Here is a 15,936-nt window from a genome sequence, read left to right as displayed (position 1 = left end):
CTATGAATTTATGCAGAACAGACAGGCACCTTAGCACACTGTCACCTCCTTGAAATATCGGTATTGTTTGCTTTTGTTTTAGACCGGTATGGATGTGCCTTTCGTGTCTTCTCTCGTTGTTCTCCTTATTTAAACAGGAATTAACTTTTCTGGTTTATTTACACACTCTTAGTTCCCAGGCCAGATATTTGTCTTTGGCTCTTAGCCCCACACTAACTATTCTATTCTGTGGAAGAAGTGCAAGCAGGAAGCCTGAAAATTCCCAGAGTTCTTTACAGCTAAATCCTCATTAGCCAATGGGAGGTGCCTGCACCTGATCAGCACTGGAAAGAAGGTCAGAACTATCCTGTTTCTTTCTGACAGCACCCTGGCTTTAGCAGCAGTGGCGGCTCCTGTGTAGCGTCAGCCTTGTGGTTCCAGTAGCATCAGTGACTCTGCAGTTCCAGCAGCGCTGACCGTGTTGCTCCAGCATTGGTCACAGCAAGGGGGAGGCTCATATGCTCCCAGGTACAGGAACAACCCCCTGAGCTCGCAGTAGCACACCCTTTCCTCTTTGCTCCTCGAGCAACAGCTTTGTAATTGCCTCCCTGCTTTAAATCCCTCTCAATTCGAACAATGTAAAATGATTTGTTTTCCTGACTGGGCACTGACTAATACACTTTCCATATTCTTAGCATCCTCCTGGAATGATTCTTTATCCTCCACCAGCATTTCAAAGCAGGTCTTTGGGAGGTAAACATTCTCAAACTTTGTATATCTAAGAATATCTTCATTTCACTCCCTGTATTTCAATGATAATTCATCAGGGTCTAAAACCCCAAAAGCAACATTCCTGTGCTGAATGTATTACTCCACTGCCTTCCTGCATCCAGTGTTCCTGCTGAAAATTGTGATGATAGCTTATTCTTGTTCCTTTTGAGGTCATCTGCTCTTTCTGTCAAGAATCATCTAGAATTTTTAAAAAATCTAGAATGTTTTACTTGTCTTCTAATATCTTTATAATATGGCTGGTGTTTTTTTTAATCTCCACTGTATGACACTCTAAAAGCCCTTTTGATCTAAAGACTATTATTTGCATTATGTAGTCATAATTCTTGAAATATTTCTTCACCTACTTTCTCATTCTAGGATCCCTATTATATTGGCACTCTTTATATTCTTATCTTTTAACTTTTCTTTTATCTAGTTGTTCTCTTCATGATCTCTTTCTGATACCTAAGGGCTTGGTCTTCCAGGTCATTCATTAGTTTATCCAAGGTATCTGTTCTGCTGTTCAATTCATCTGTTGGGATTCTTAGTTCATCTATTGCTTTCCTCTTACCCACTATATCTGGTTGGATCTTCTTTACACTGTTCATTTCTGCTTTCTATCTCTGATATTTTTTCCTTTGAGGACATATATTATATTTATTTTATATTCTTGCACTCTTTGAGCCATTAATTCCAACTTCCTTTATTAGAGATTGTTGTCTGTCTTTTATAGAAATCAAACTCCTCCAATCTCTCCCTTTTTCTCCAAGTGAGTTCAGCATATCAATTGGCTAGTAATGTGGCACCAGATGGAGGGGCTAACCAAAGTCATCCAGGTCTTATGTGTTGTTGATCCTTTCCTGAGAGTTTAGAAAGGGATAGTGAGGACTGAGACCACTTCTCTTTGGCCACTCCAAACTCTACCACCACTACCACACACCACTATCCACATTCCCAATCAGGTGGCCCTGCTCTCAAAGAACCTCCTTCTACTTCCAGGAGGAAGCTGCAATGCTTAGAGAACAGCATCCCTCACTTGAATCACCTAGCTCACTGGGTGGGGACAGTGGGAAGAAGGAAGAGGGAATTATCGGGAGCTAAACCTTCCACCCACCTTTGGTATTAGTAGCTGGGCTCTAGCTTTCCCACAGCTTCAAGTTAAGGAAAAGTGTCCCTTTATTCCTGCTTCATAGTATCTTTAGGACAGGCAGTGGCCATCTTCCTATTTTATCCCTCTTTCAACATATCCCCAAATGCCACTTTCATTATGTCACTTTCACACTCAAGGACCTTCAATGATTCTTCATGATCCATTGGATTAAAAAAAAAAGTCCAGCAAACAAGTCCTCCTCTAATGTTTTTTTTCCCCAATACTTTCCTCTGGCATCTTCTAATTGACTTTGCTATCCTATATTTAATCCTACATAGCCATCACAGCATAATTTCTTATCCACAGCAGAGACATAAAAATATACCTCTTAATTGATTGTGCTAGCTTGTAAACTAATAGTAGTAAAGAAGTGGAAAAATATTTGTTCTTGCTTTAGAAAAAGAAAAATCCCTCTTGCTGGGTACAAAGGGAGGACACAATCTACCATCACTAAGACATGTGTTAAGCATTTTCACAATGTTGGAGAAGGGTTGGCAAAAGAGTGAGCCAAACTCACTTATTTGATCTCTCCTCTGATCAAGGTTTCATGTTTGCAAGATGTCTTAGTAGTTTGCAGCTATGGAACAGGCTTATGGAAACTGACCTCATGATGTCAATCTCATTAGCAGTATTTTAACAAACAGGAGCTAACCTGCAAGGAAAGCAAAGGCACCAAAAGATGATGTAACCTGTCTAAGTGCCCTGGTCTAATAGCTCAGGTTATTGGCCAAAGGACCACTGCAGCAGTTTGCAATTATAATTCTCTCCCCTCAATCATAAAAATTTGTCAGTTCAGTGGGAAGTAAAATGGGCCTTTAAATGAAGATTGCAAGGTAAACTTGTGCATCACAAGCGAAATACATGCCTTATTCCAACAGGAAAAGTAATTTAAAATGTGCAGCAGTTGGATGAGATTTCTTTTAGTGGTTCTTCCATTTATCTTTGGAACCCAGTCATTTCTATGTCACCGTGCCCAAGTAGCTTAGAGAACATAAGAGCTGCCAACAAGGGCTCTGACTTTTTAAAGGCCTGTTTGTGTCTGCATGACTAACGGTGCCTATGTGTACTTAGGAGGAAATACCAAGCTAACAAGGAAGACCACGAATCCACAAAATTTTAATTCTAGTCTTGGTAGAAGTTAACCTCCACATTCATGTTTTTGTGTTATGAATTTTCATGACAACTTTAAAGCTTGCCATGGTATTTATGGTAATTTCATTACAAACCGCATCTTCATCTTTTAATTTCTTTCCTATTTATAATTATACAACTGTAATTAAAAGGTATTATCACTACACACTATCCTAACTAAAGCTAGGCCTGCCAGACTTACAATATTTAGGACATTTCCCTGGCTTCATTTCTTTTCTCCATTTTGGAAGAAGGGTGGGGGAGGGAAGGGAGGCAGTGGAGACTTTGGTCATTATAACCTCAAATCCTTTCATCAACTTCTCTTTGTTCCTTAAAAAAATTAAGTTTTTCCAAACAGTACCCCCCCTGCCCCCCACCAAATGAAATGTTTGATGTAATAGTTTCCATTTCAGCTTCTCACCACATCTGAAGTGACACTCATTCGGACTCACTAAGAACATGCAAAGGACTCCAAGGATTGTTGAGACTTGAATTGAATTCTGTCTTCCAGCGGTGGTGCCAGGAGCCTCTGTCCCCATTGCTCAAAGGGTCCCAGAGGCTGAGCGCCATGGCTGAGGTAATTCTAACCTTTCTCGTTCCACACATAGGAGGTACTGGTGGGAAAAGGCTTTTCCTCATTCCAACGAGGTACCACTCATAAGTCCAAGAAAATTATTTAGAGGCAAGGAAACTGAGCATCTGAGGCTAAGCCTCAGCTGAAAAACAACAACAACAACAAAAATGGAGCAAGCTGATAATTAACCACACTTTCAATATCTTCAAAGAAGGTTGAGTCTGCAGAGCCCAGCAGAATTGGCTCCCTCATGGAGTTCACGAACTAGCTGGAAAAAGGATGCACATCGGCTGGTTTTTTGCCAACCAACTGTCCATTTTTCCATTAGAGAACTGACACTCTCCCAGCCCGTGCCACCCTGATAGGACTGTCAACTGCTGCATGTCACCTAATTTAAGTCAAACCCACTGAACCAGGTCAACAAAATCACTTCGGGTAAAAGAGTACTGAAACAATCTGTCACTGTTTTGATCATTACTGTTACAAATGTGGCCTCATATTGAGCACCGATTATCAGACTCCCCCTTCTGTCATGAAAAGCTCTTCTTGGGATACTGTGGGATCTTTTCCTGCTGGTGGAACTTCATCAAAACAATCTTGACCCACTAGAAAGTTGAATCTCAAAAAAGTAAGGGTCAAAATCTCGATTGCTTCTCTTCTGAAAGGATCCTGAGTGCCTCTTGGTCAAACCTGTCCTCTTTGTCAAGCCACAGGAAAGGCTCTCTTCCCTGAAGCACCTCCTCCGGAGCAAGAGGTAACAACCTGCCTTAGATTGAGAGTGATTCCTCACAAACGTAACAGAATCTGCTCCAGAATGACTTGCTGTCGGCATTTCAACCGGTGCTTTACAACCTTAGCTCCATATTGGCATCACTTTAGTTGTTCTTGGAACTGATGCCCAGGCTGCATGCCACCAATTAAGTCAGAATCTCTGGAGGTGAGACCCAGGCCTCAGGGTTTGTTCAAGTTCTCAAGATGATCCCAGTGTGCAGCCACGTTGGACACAAAGAGGCTCCTGGCAACTTTGAAATAGCCAGATTCTCTCTTTTAATTTTATTTAACTAATGTTCCCACTGTACAATAAGGGTATTAATATGTTATCATAGGTACTACATATATTTGTCTCAGTTTGCTCTTTATGATTTTGCCAGAGACACAAACACATATGCACATACAGATATGTATGTATATATACATATATATGTAATATGTGTCTATATGTATACATGTGCATATAATATATATCCATATTACATATATACTATATATATTTTTTGCAATAGTGTTAGGGAGTGGGCACTAACTCTATTAGTTAGTTTGCAGAGCTAATAATAGGTATGCTTACTGACCCAGTGACATGATGGCTCTTAAATAGAGTATAAGTTCATTCACGGAAATTTTGGTTTATTTGTTTAGTGTTCATTTTGTGCCAGATACTGTACTAACTTCTAGGGACTCAATAGTGACTAAGAGCATACCCAGTCCCTGTACTAATGGAGCCTAGGGCAGGATGGTAGACAGTTATCAAACAATCACAGGGATAAATGTTACTTACACACCACGGCCTGTGCTCTGGAGGAAAGGAACATGAACTCTAAGAGGATGCAACAAGGACCTAAGAGCTTGGGTCATTCCTGGCCTCCCTGAGAATTATTCCAAGGCCATCCCTTACTCACATGGATTCTTTATTAAGGATGTTCACTTCCTCACTGCAAAGCAGTTTATAGTCCATTATATGAAGAGAGGCTCCAAGATGGACTTTTAGAATACTATGTTTTTAGCACAGTGCTTAACACGTGACTTATTTTGGAATATGCCTAATCACCAGCAAGCCTTAGATACGCATTCCACGTTGGTCCCTAAGGAACTCATCTGTGGTTTGGTCAACCACAGAGCCGTTCACTCTACAAATTATCTACAGAGCCACGGAGTAGAATCTCTCCAGCTTCACAATCGACTCTTTGTTCCCCAGAATTTCAGGAATTCTAAAAATTCCAAAATGTTTAAAAAAATCTATATATGCTAGAGAGAATTGGTATCACCAATTCTTAGGTGCACCCTGGAGTCAGAGCCTCATTCAACTTAACATTACTGATCATCACTGTGGACCAAGCCCTGCTCTACGTGCTGAGAACATCTGTAGATCTAAAGCTTTTCAAGATTTATGTTGTTCTCTCCTATAGAAAAGCAGGAAACACATTTTTACTTTTTAATCCCTACTCCCACCCACCCTGGAGCCCACAAAGGGACTAACATCCAGTAGACATTCTGTAATGCATGTCGAATAAATGGGAACCATTAGGGTACTTGGGTTTCCAGACATCCTCTGATGGGGTTTAGATCAGGATGTTGTTGCCATCAGGCCGGGGGCCTTGGGATCCTTTGGTGGTGATGGTGGTGGTGACGGGGGCAATGTGTGTGTAGCCCCTCTCTTTCACTCCACAGGAATTTTTACGTTTCTAAGCCAACAAAATGTTCACCAGGGAACACTAAAATCTGCCCTGGTCACAGGGCAGGCCTTTGGAACAATTAGGAAAAGAACTCAGATCTCCTAATAGTTCTTGGTAATTCTCAATGGATGCTATAACTCTGACCCAAAAGACTTCCTTTGAGGAGTTATGATTTCACAATCTGACCACCAAATGTTGTAAATGAGACTGTGTCATGATGCATCAATCCAATCAGGAGAGATGAGATGAGGCCTGTTGGTAAACATGCATGAGATGAACACCCAAACGCTCACAGAGGACTCTTGTGGAATTTTTATTCAGCTTTGGTAGCAGAAAAGAAAGATCTCATACACACGTACACATACTCCCCCAGGACTGGGGGGTCTATCAGACCTTGTGGAGACAGGGAGACCAGGTGATACTGAAGTTTAAGGCCTAGAAGTCACACGCTGCCCCCAAGTGGCAGACAGGGACGGGCTGTAAAGCAACCGTCAGATTGAAGAGATAACCTTCTATTGACTCTGTTCACCCCCAAATGCTCAGATTTTTATAACTACAAGACTGAATGGACTCTGAGAAAACAACTATACACACTATCGGCTGATAGCCTTCTATTTACTGTTTCGTTTGTACTTTGTCAGATGGGTGTGGTTTCCAACATTGCCTTCCTTTCTTTCCCTTTTTAAATCCCTTCCTTTCTAGAATGTGATAGGTTTCATTCCCTTTCCCTTTATAATTACTTCAGACTCACTTTGATTGGTGGGTAAGAGGAAGGAAGAGAGAAAAGAGAACACTAACTCTCTGAAGACACTCCATCCAGTCTTCCTGAGGCCGAGTGGATTCCACTAGGACTGGCTGAGTGACTCCGATATGGGAAGCGCCTATGTTAGGCCAGAGGGAAGCCTGTACTCCCCCCAAGGAGACTGTCGTGTCCTGGGGTGCATGAGAAGGGACAGCACAGGAGTGGGATGGGTTTGGGAGGTTCTTTGTGACTTCTACTTATCCTGGAAGAAAATTCCACCAATGTCATTCAGAAGTTGTTTTTTTTTTCTAATATTTACTTATTTTGAGAGAGAGAGAGAGAGAGTGGACGCAACAGGGAGGGGCAGAGAGAGAGAGAATCCCAAGCAGGATCCACGCTGTCAGCACAGAGCCTGATGTGAGGCTTCATCCCATGAACTATGAGATCATGACCTGAGATTATGACACGCCTTAATTGTCTTGGTAATGCAAAGGGTTCTGGTATGTGGGTTTTTCTCAATCATCTTCATTTGCTAGCAGCTAACGTGATTCAGGTATACAGCATTTACACACACAACAAATGCCTGTTGAATGAAACTGCAAAAATTCCATCTGTGTAAAGGTTATCAGGGAAAAAAATCACAGAGCAGAGAACTTTTAATCTGTTCACTTTTCTTAATAAAAAAATTACTTGACATACTATGATTTTGTGCTTTGCTTCCAAATATCTCTTAGGAATTGAAGCCATGGTACAATCTGACCCTCCAAGTAGGCCCTCCAAGTAGATAATCCGTAAGAAATTAACTGCCTTATATATGTGAGTCCAAACCTTAGATATAAATGTATGCACTTTCTTCTCTTGTATAGAGAAATGAATGTATTTACTTTTTATTTACATGTCTGATGATTTATGCTGATTTATATTATGCTGGTTTCCATTTTTCATTCAGTTCTATCAAAAACAGAAAAGGTATCTTGCTTGTTTCAGTAGTGTAAATACCTCATCCAATGAATTGTCTCTGGTAACTGCTGCCAGGCCGGCAGATTGCACGGGGCATGGAACTGGTTTTGTAGTGACTGTCTGGAAAAGCAGTTCTTGGACATGACAAGCAAGCGTGTGGGTGGGCCTGGACTGGATCGATTCCTCTTCTCCCTGGTTCCGTTGATCTGATACTGTGCCATACAATGCATTCGCTCTATGTTAGTCTGTGCTACCAAGCCTTGAATCAAGGCTCTTTCAATTATTTTCATTTGAAAATAATTCTTGGTCCCTTCATATGCCATGCAATTGACCGAAGTTCAATTGAAGAATCTTGTTGCCACTGATGTCTATAGAAAATTATTTTTCTCTAACATCCCCCATAAAATGTGGGCGAGCTGCCTGCCTCATGTGTTAGCACATCTTAGCACATCTTATGTGTTAGCATGAATGGATTCTCTCTCTAAACTGAGTATTCCGGCTCTTTACTCTGCTGCCTGTGACCTGGAAGTGGAAGAAAAGAATAGGGGAAGTGTGCACAGCAGGAGAGTTTTCTGATTGGAGTCTGAGCTAAAATCGGTTTTTCCTTTTGTGCTTCTCATGGCCTGTGTCACACCATCGGACATTGTCTGAGTCCAGCAGCTGAAGTATAATCACCACGCAACCTATTGTCACTGGCCCAATGTCAAACAAAAATACAGAGTTGACATAGTGTTAGGAAAGCATGCCATGCCATCAGCCTACTGGTCTTGCAAATGTAGAAATAAAATTGCTTTCATGGCTTCCATTACAGTTATGTGATATTCAAAATATTTAATTATAAGTAAGTTACAGGTGCTGACCACTCAGAACAGACACCTGAAGTAATTAACTGGTACCTTCTGACTGAAAGTCACATATGGGAAATTCTTATTTTTCCCAGATGCCTGTGACATAACTAAAACTTATCCTTGGAATGCCTGTGTTGACAAAATCGTGAGATGGAGTCTGCTTCAAAGCAGGAAGCAGTGAACTACAGTGCCTGTGATTAAAAATAGCATAAGGACCAGCACTTTCTCGGATCACCATGTGCCCCCACTATGTCCCCAATGCCTACTTGCAGACATCTCCGTGGGGAAGTCACCACTGCCCTCAGGAATGCCAGCTAGCAGGAGTCGGCAATTTGCCGCGCATCTTTGGATGACTGCCATTCCACAGCCCTGCCCCAAGTCCTCTGTTTACAGCCTTGCAACCCTGACAGTCCATCCCTGTGGCCTTTGTTGTTCAGAGCGATTTTCTATTCTGATTTGCTGGAGGTTGTTATGGAAGAAAAAAAGGATCAGGAAGTAGGTGATTGATTTTTTTGAAGAAGTTTGAGAACTACCTCTCTAGGGCACAAGTCGCAAATATCAAAGGACTCAGGTAATCTTGACAAAGTGGAACTGAAACTTTACCTGTGAGTATTCAAATCGGGTCCTGTCATGGCAGGGGTCCCTGATTTGCTTTTTCAAATTATTCTGGTAAATCAAACTATGAGTGCAAGTTACCCAGGCAAGGGAAGTTAATAACAACTGCTTCTCATTTTCATCAAAGACCTGAGAGAATATTCAGTTGTTCAGGAATCAGTATCAAATTGGTTGTGTATGAATGATAATGAGGCAAGTCATATTGATCATTTAAGGAGGAAACCCAGTAATTATTAAGGCAGGTGAGTTTGTCATTCGATCTGAACATTTAATTCATTTGTTAATGCCACAAACACTTGCTGAGCTCCTCCATGCACTATGGTGGGATGAGTAAGACAGTGCCTGGCTTAAAAGAAACCCAAAAAACCCTACCCCTTTCACTGACATTCTCAGGATAATCGCTTAATCCTCTCACATATGTTACCTATATAGATAGATACACCTGTGAGTGAGTAAGTAAAGAAAAGGACCTAATAATCTTGGCGTCTTCTGCCCACAGAGAGTCGTGGGAAACACTCTAACACAGAAGTCAAGAGGCTGGTGTGGAGGAGGCTTTTCTTTGAACATAGCCCTGCCACTCTCTTGCTGTGGGTTTGTATGCAAGCTACTTAACCTCATCTGTTAAAGAGAAATATTTTCAATGTTATATATAATGGAAAAATCATGTCACACCGTGCCATTCACATAGTAAATGTTCAGTAATAGTGCACTTCTCAGGATATATAAGTAGTAATATGAAATTAATACAGCAGAAACCCAGTTCACACACACATAAACCCACAAACAGATGTTGCTTTGTATGAGGACTCCCATAAGGGAAGTTAGGGAAGAAGTTCTTAATCATTGGAGTAAGTGACTGCCATGGACCAGCCGTCTTACTTCTTTTGTCTTATTTGGTCCTCACTACAGTCCTGTGCAGTGGATATTGTCACCATTTTGCAAATAAGGAAACTGAGGCTAAGCAAATTTCATCAGACCAAGGTCACACAGTAAGCAAGATAGGAGTCTAGCTTTACCTGACTTTGATGTGAGTGCTTCTTCCTCTAAGCCATTGGCTCTCAAAGTTTGTTTTCAGGGGAGTGGTATCAGCATCATCTGGGAACTTGTCAGAAATGCACACTTTCAGCCCCTCTCCAAACCCACTGAGTCAGAAAACTCCAGGACCTAGTCGTCTGTGTTTCAACAAGCCCTCCAAGCAATTCTGAGCCCTCCAAGAACCCCTGCTCTAAGCCATGCATCTCCTCTTTAGTTAAGATCCTACTCCTTATTCTGTATTTTACAAAGAGCATAGAAAAAAAAAAAACCCTTGGGCCCTGGATTTGGGTTTACTCCAACTCCTCAGCAATGATGAGTTGAGTAACTCAAGTAACAAGCCACTTCTTGTCCCCTTCCAGCCCACAATGCCTATAGGTAAGGAAGTAGAAATTAATCATGGGAACCATGTTTCATATTCTTAAGCCTCTGGAGCATCTCTCTTAGAAGAAAATAAGTGCTTCCCTTCTTGGTGTTGTCAAAACTGGTGGTTCCACTCCCCATTATGCCACTTGGTCCCAGGCAACATGATATACTTATTAGGGTCCTGCTCTATGCCAGACACTGAGAGAACAGTGGAGAACAAAACCAGCAAAGCCTCCCCTCAAGGAGTATATGATCTTATTTCTCCCAGCATTGGACATCGTTGACCTTTCCTAGAATCCCTGAACTCCCAAGGCAAATGGACAAGTTAGGGGTTCCCTCCTCTTCCTCCATCCATCCACCAGTGCCCATCTATATTTAGAATGAGAATACCTGTCACTCCTAAGCAAAGATGTTACTGGGAGAAACCAGACAATTTACTCAAGCCCTCATGGACCACATGCAAGGGAGTGTAGCTAAACAAATGAACAAAGATCCAAGAAAAGTCACTCAAATTCAGTGAAACAGCTTTCCAAGCAACCCCTACACCAGCAGTCCAAGACTTTTTATTCTGGCCATTAGGCTTCGTGCCTATGGACCTCAGCATGGAGGTCCTGAAAATCAGGACCTGAAAATCAGATCTGCCAAGCCAGGACCCATGTCTTTCAGTATTTTAGTCCAATGTTTTCTGAGTTTCACGGGTGATGGTGTGATGCTGGAGTCATCACAAATCATCAACTACTCTAGCTAAAGGGCAACCACCCTGAATTTGCTCTTTATTGACTATATAAGAACCATATTGTTTCCCACTGAAAATAGGTACTATTTGGAGAATAAAAGGACCCCTAATGCATATTCCACCTGCTGCTAGCCAGGTCTTTCAAAGCCATTGCCTTCCCTGAATGATTCCAGCTGCTGCTCTCTTTTGTGCTGGCTTTTATGGGTTGTAAGGACGGATACATAAGGTGTAGGTCAGTTTTTTAGAGAAGGTAGAAGTCTTTCCCCCTCAACCCAACACATGCTCCTCTTTTCTTCCCTCCTCCCTACTGGAATTAATAGGGATAAAGTTTGCTAAAGCAGCTAATTACATGCTTTCAGATCATTCTGGCCTGTACACAGACTGACTAGAAAACTAAATGACCTCATTTGGAAGAGGGGAACCAATATTTGAGGGAAGGAGGAGTGATGTGTTTATAATATTTATGTTCTCCTGCCTCTTGTCTAACTCACAGGCAATTTCCAGAATAAAATCCTTACATGTTTTTTCCATCAATTGGAGAACTTGAATCAATATTATGGGCAGAGATTTTCCTTGTTTAAATTTCCCTCCCACCTCACAGTGTGCCTGCTACACGTTTATGTCATAAATCCCAGCATAAAATTCCCTGTTGTTTAACTTGCCCATAAATGTGGAGCATGGACTCATGTTATATGATTCCTGACCTGAACGTGAGTTTCCTGTGGTCTCGGGGTGCCTTGAGGAGGACCTAATATGTTCACCTGCTTGCTTTCCAGGCAATAAACCCAGAACAGGTGAAATGAGGAGGAAATTTAAATAAGATCAAAAGGTAGGTTCAAAAGAACAGACAAAGCCATCTGGAACACCTCAGTGCTGCCAATCTCAAATACGAGACCCGGTGGAATTTCAATTGGAATTTCTAGTTTTTCTTTCTTTCTAACCTCAACTCTTCTTTGGGAGAAAGCTCCTTGTCCGACAGGTTGGGTCAGACCCTGGCAAGTGAAAAGATATTCATTTCTTCTAAGTGCACTGTTGACAACCTCTTTCTTCTTTGCAGTCCCCTGGACTCCACTCTTGTTGCTTTCAATAAGTGTGCAGCTGTCTTCAGCATTTCACCCTTGCAGAATGAGTTTGGGGAGTTTGGAAGTTATTTGCTGAGATAGTCAGGGAGAGCTTCACTTTGGACTTCAAATTACTCTATTGCTGAAAAGACTATGCTGAACAAACGGGCCAGTAGGAGGACAAATTGGTATAGGCTTCAATACAATTTGGCAATATGTAGCAAAATCCTTAAAATTATGAACCCTATTTGACGCAGTAACTCCATTTCTATGAATTGACCCTAAGGAAATAACTGTACCAAGACAGTAATGAATGTAACTGTACAAAGACATCCTATGAATAAAGATATTCTTATTCATATTCTTATTCATAGGAAAAACTGAAAACAACCTAATGTCCAACAGTGAGGTTGATTAAATAAATTCTGATACGTTGATAATTAGGAATACTATGCAGTCATTATAATAATAACGGAGACCAAAGGTTTTGACCAGGAAGAACGTCCACTTATATGAAGCTAAAAAAGAAGTTACCAAAAGCAAGTGTATACTTGTTATCTCCCCCCAAGTTATACACACACACACACACATATATATATGACTTATGAAATTTTTTCTATGAAATTCTTTTTAATAGACCACACATACTGAAGTCCAATAAGTACGCATTAAGAAATTATCATGCTAAAATGCCATTATATTTTTTTCCTCCAACTACAGTGAGGTAAAATCAACAAGTATTTCCCATGAAGATTTGAGCCTTTAAAGCCTCTTCCATGTTGGGCTCATTATGCTCATGCTATTTTGGGTCAATATGACATACATCCTTCTTCCATTTTGAAATGTTTCTCATTGAAAAAAAGGTTTTATTTGTGGGATTCGTTAGGAACCCTGACATAAATAAAGACACACACATCAAGGACAGCTATTTCCACACAGTGTCAGAAAATATTTCATTGTAGTGGCTTCTCTTGAATGAAGGCCAAAGCCTGAATTGGAACCGAGTGAAAAGAAAAAAAAGTCTTACAAGTAAGTTTCTCTAAAACAGATTTAGTGTGCATTTCTATGAAAGAACTTTACACACATTTCCATTCTAATTAAAAACATGATTGGTAACATACGTCTTTATGCTATGAATGTTTTGGTAAAGGAAACTCAAGGGCGAGCAATTACACACATCTCTAAGAAGCCTAATTATTCACTTTGAGGATAAAAACAAAAAATTTATAACAAACAACAACAAAAGCAATTTGTGATATTGACTTTTGACATCTAATTCTCCTATGGAGGTGATTGAGTATAAAGGATGCTATAAGCTAGAAATTACAGACAAGACTCTTACTGTGACCTCAATCCTGGCTGCCCCATAGCATACCCACCCTGTTAGGGATTCTGATTTTATACATCTGCATAGGACCTGGACATCAGCCATTGTTTAAAGTTTCCTAGGGCCTCAAATATGCAACCATCATTTAGAAGACCTGAACCTTTATAATTATGCAATTGTTATTAGATATAATTATTATTATATTTATGCAATTATTCTGGAAACCAAGAAGAATGAAGTGTTATGGTTTGAAAGGAACATGCATGTAAACCAACCCTTATTTTGCAGAGGGGGACACCGAGGCCTGGCAACTTCCTTGGAACGGCTTCATTTTTTTTCTTATTTTGGTGACAAAGAGCGACAGTAAGACCAGCATTTCTTAGGGGATTTTCTTTATCCCTTCTCATGCTTACTCAGTTCTCAACCATTTTTTCCATAGAGGCACAAAGTTCTATGGCCACCATCTTCCCATTCAGTGAGTGGGACTTTAAGTTAATGTGAATTCAGACAAAGGCAACCATTTGTTGAAAGCTTTTGCTACCCCAGGCATTACCTCATGTTGCCACAACTCTGGGATGCATATATTCTTCTATTCCCATTTTCTAGATAAAGAAGCTGAGACTCAAAGGGGTTCCATAACCTGCCCAATGTCGGGCAGCTGGAAACGGTGGAACTGGAATATGGACTGGGCTCTCCCCAACTTTGAGTCGTCAGAAAAGAGAATGAGAAAGAGGAGCTCTCCCTTGAGTAAACCCACAATCCAGGATCCTGATTTTTATGAACATTGGGAACAGATCTGAGAAGATATTCACATATGTCCATTTCCGTACGTGCTGCCAAGATAGCAGGAAGGGGAAGAAGAATGATTCAGTGGGAAAATGAGAAAAATAAAGCTCTTGATACCAGGGTTAAAGGCTTCGCTGAACCAATGTGGCAAGCAAATTACACGGGCTTTTACTTTTAGGATAAAAGTCCAATGAGAGGCACTAAGCACTCACAGGGAGAGCCTTCCTTCCACAGGAAGGAACCCCCTGGCAGGCTACTCTCGCATGGCTAGGACTGATTTTCTCTGAAATATGCTTCAGGTCTCACTCACTCCATCCCCGCATGCTCCTCAATCTACTTGGAACTCCCTTTGCCTCCTCCTTTATCTGGCTAACTCCTGCTGGTCTTTCAAGATTTGTTCATCATTCAGTCTACCTGCACCTCTCTGATCTCCGAAGAGCAGATTACATAGTCCCCTCTTATGTATCTGTAATATGCAATGACACCATATCAAAGCACACGAGGTTGACGTGCCTGTCCACTTTTCTTCCTGTCACCACAAAATGCCAATTCCTTGAGGTGAGGCCTGTGTGTTCCAGTGCTTCGTCCATCTCTAGCACAGGGCAAGCCCTCAATACCCAAGTATATGATAAATGGGTACTCCTTCTACATAGGATGGAATAAAGCTTAGAAATGCATTAGAACAGAGAAAATAATATTATAATGCTAAATGTTCACAGCTGGCATGAGAATCTCTTAGAAAGGGAAACAATTTGGTCTGAAAAATAATTTTAGGGGCGCCTGGGTGGCGCAGTCGGTTAAGCGTCCGACTTCAGCCAGGTCACGATCTCACTGTCCGTGAGTTTGAGCCCCGCGTCAGGCTCTGGGCTGATGGCTCAGAGGCTGGAGCCTGTTTCCGATTCTGTGTCTCCCTCTCTCTCTGACCCTCCCCCGTTCATGCTCTGTCTCTCTCTGTCCCAAAAATAAATAAACGTTGGAAAAAAAAAAAAAAAAGAAAAATAATTTTAACAAAGACTGGAGTGCACAGTGAGACCCTCTCCTCTCACACCCTTTTATCCCTCTCCCTTGGTGCAATGGACTGAATGTTTATGTCCCCACACCACCCCCAAATTCATATGTTGAAACCCATCCCCTCAATGTGATGGTATTTGGAGGTGGGACATTAGGTTGCAAGGGTGGAGCCATCGTGACCAGGATTAGAGTCCTTATAAAAAAGACCCACGAGAGGTCCCTCAACCCTTCTGCCATGTGAGGTTATAGCAAAAATCCAGCTCTCTATGAACCAGGAAGTGGGCTCTCAAACACTGAATCTGATGACACTTGATCTTGAATTTCCCAGCCTCCAGAACTGAGAAATAAATGTTTGTTGTTTATAAGCCACCCAGTCTATGATATTTTGTTATAGCAG

General features: G+C 41.3%; 1 protein-coding gene across 1 annotated transcript in view; it reads right to left on the bottom strand.

Annotated features, from left to right (window-relative positions):
• The window catches only part of TBC1D30 (TBC1 domain family member 30), a 224,228-nt gene that overhangs the window by 80,666 nt on the left and 127,626 nt on the right, over window positions 1–15,936 (bottom strand). The gene's annotated exons all lie outside the window — the stretch shown is intronic.

Source organism: Prionailurus viverrinus, chromosome B4, assembly GCF_022837055.1.
Source record: "Prionailurus viverrinus isolate Anna chromosome B4, UM_Priviv_1.0, whole genome shotgun sequence".
NCBI lineage: Eukaryota > Metazoa > Chordata > Mammalia > Carnivora > Felidae > Prionailurus > Prionailurus viverrinus.
Note: the sequence above shows the minus strand (reverse complement) of the source record. Positions and strands in the feature narration are given on the sequence as shown.